Below are 2,694 nucleotides of genomic sequence, written 5' to 3'. Positions count from 1 at the left end.
CCCGGGAGGGGAAGCGCCCAGCCGGCGGCACAGTGAAGCCAGTAGCGCTCGGGCTTCGGGCAGCCCCCATGCCTCCGGACCCTGCGCCCCCGGAGTCCGGGAGGGGAAGTGCCCGGCCGGCGGCTCAGGGTCCGGAGGCAAGGGGGCTGCCCGAAGCCGGTAGCGCTCGGGCAGCTTGGCTTTAAACAGAGCCCAAGAGTCAGGGGAGCAGCACAGCAGCCGCGGGAGGGGAAGTGCCCGGCCGGTATTTTTCCCGGACATGTTCGGCTTTTTGGCAATTCCCCCCGGACGGGGGTTTGATTACCAAAAAGCCGAACATGTCCGGGAAAAACTGGACGTATGGTAACCCTAGCTTAACCATAAAAGTTATTTATTGCCAGGTAGTAACAATACAAGGGGAGCCAAACAAAGAAAACAGTGATATTATTGAATCTAGCTTAAATTTGATTACAAAAGTCAGGTTTAGAAAACTATAAGTGATCACACAAGTCAGGGTCAGAAGGCTACACCTAGAGAGAGAGAACACCACTAGCTGTCACCTTCAGCCCCCAACTAAAACCTCTCCAGCGCATCATCAGAGATCTACAACCTATCCTGAAAGATGATCCTTTACTCTCACAGATCTTGGGAGACAGACCTGTCCTCGCTTACAGACAACCCCCCAACCTAAAGCAAATACTCACCAGCAACCACACATCACTGAACAAAACCACTAACCCAGGAACCTATCCTTGTAACAAACCCCGATGCCAACTCTGTCCACATATCTATTCAAGTGACATCATCATAGGACCTAATCACATCAGCCATACCATCAGGGGCTCGTTCACCTGCACATCTACCAATGTGATATATGCCATCATGTGCCAGCAATGCCCCTCTGCCATGTACATTGGCCAAACCGGACAGTCTCTACGCAAAAGAATTAATGGACACAAATCTGACATCAGGAATCAAAATACTCAAAAACCAGTGGGAGAACACTTTAACCTGTCTGGTCATTCAGTGACAGACCTGCGGGTGGCTATATTACAACAGAAAAACTTCAAAAACAGACTCCAACGAGAGACTGCTGAGCTAGAATTGATATGCAAACTAGACACAATCAACTCTGGTTTGAATAAGGACTGGGAATGGCTGAGCCATTACAAACATTGATTCTATCTCCCCTTGTAAGTATGCTCACACTTCTTATCAAACTGTCTGTACTGGGCTATCTTGATTATCACTTCAAAAGTTTGTTTTCTCTTAATTAATTGGCCTCTCAGAGTTGGTAAGACAACTCCCACCTGTTTATGCTCTCTGTATGTGTGTATATATATCCCCTCAATATATGTTCCATTCTATATGCATCCGAAGAAGTGGGCTGTAGTCCACGAAAGCTTATGCTCTAATAAATTTGTTAGTCTCTAAGGTGCCACAAGTACTCCTGTTCTTCTTTTTTCGAGAGAGAGCTGGGTTCTCATCACTCTGTGAAGCTTGAACCAGTCGGGAGTCCCAGGTGGTGGTGGTAGGGGAGGGTCCAGAGTGCTGGAGACAGGCAGAGCCCCCAGCACGATCAGTCAGGAGAAGAAGTCTCAATGGAACTGATGCAGATGTTAGATCCAGGCATCAGAACACTTACTTGAGCGTGGGTAGGGGTTTTTGTAGGGAAAGAGCAATGGTGTCTGGTGTGTGTGTGTGTGTGTCCTTCGTGAATCAGACAGGCTGGATACTGCACCCTGGTTCCCCAAGAACATAGAGCTGACAGGTAGCACCCCAGAGGCAGCCGCATATCGAGGCTGGGCGAGGGGTCCCTGGATAACCAGCCCCACCCCATGTCCCACCCCAGAAGCAGCCGCATCTCAGTGCCAAGCGAAGAGTCTCTGGATAACCAGACCCCATATCCCACCCCAGAGGCGGCCGCATCTCGGGGCCGGGAGAGGGCTCCCTGGATAACCAGCTGCCCTGTGCCCCATCCCAGAGGCAGGTGGGGGGAGAGCAGGTCTCAGCTCGGGTCTCTGGATCCTTTGCACCCCAAAGCTTGTTCTTTCTAGGCTCCAAGAGGCCTGTTAGCCACAGAGAGCCCGGGAGCTCGGCCAGATCAGGTGAGTGCCCTGGCGCCAGATTGGAGCCGGAGCCACCCAGAGGGGAAAGGTCCCTGCCCCATTCCTCCCCCTCCCCCCCCCGAGCTGGGCATTTGGGGTAATTCTCTCTCTGCCCCCGCAGGAGCCGGCCAAAGCCAAGAGAAAATCGTCACTTATGGTGGGTAGCAGCTGTTTCTGCCTCGAGCAGCAGGGGGTGCTGCTCCTCACCTCACTCGACTCACAATCGCCCCCTTCCCTCCTCCCTTCCAGATTACCACTCCCTGCGCAAGTGGGGCCTGATAGCCGCCGCCATCCTCTTTGTCCTGGGTATCCTCATCCTCACCTGTGAGTAGGGCCTGGAGCCAGGACACCTGGGTTCTCTCCCCGGCTCTGGGAGGGGCGTAGGGTCTGATGGGTAGAGCAGTGTGGGGTGGGGTTGGAACCAGGATTCCTGGGTTCTCTCCCCAGCTCTGGGAGGGGTATGGGGTCTGATGGGTAGATCCGGGCTGGAGGCTGGGAGCCAGGATGCCTGGGTTCACACTCGTTCTCTCTGCATCCCCAGGGGTAAATACGGGACGCTCCCCAGATGTGGGAGCCGGAAGCGGAGGAGGTGAGAGCTGCCCCCATC

At 53.8% G+C, this 2,694-nt stretch overlaps 1 long non-coding RNA gene across 1 annotated transcript; it reads left to right on the top strand.

Annotated features, from left to right (window-relative positions):
- Nucleotides 1-1,884: 1,884 nt before the first annotated feature.
- Nucleotides 1,885-2,474, top strand: LOC135980638 (uncharacterized). The gene is made up of 3 exons (XR_010597602.1): nt 1,885-2,087; nt 2,209-2,244; nt 2,337-2,474. It is a non-coding gene; the product is annotated as an uncharacterized LOC135980638 (long non-coding RNA).
- The last annotated feature ends 220 nt before the right edge of the window (nt 2,475-2,694 follow it).

Source organism: Chrysemys picta, unplaced genomic scaffold, assembly GCF_011386835.1.
Source record: "Chrysemys picta bellii isolate R12L10 unplaced genomic scaffold, ASM1138683v2 scaf5330, whole genome shotgun sequence".
Classification (NCBI taxonomy): domain Eukaryota; kingdom Metazoa; phylum Chordata; order Testudines; family Emydidae; genus Chrysemys; species Chrysemys picta.
The sequence above is the reverse complement of the archived record's forward strand: the minus strand, read 5'-3'. Positions and strand labels throughout refer to the sequence as shown.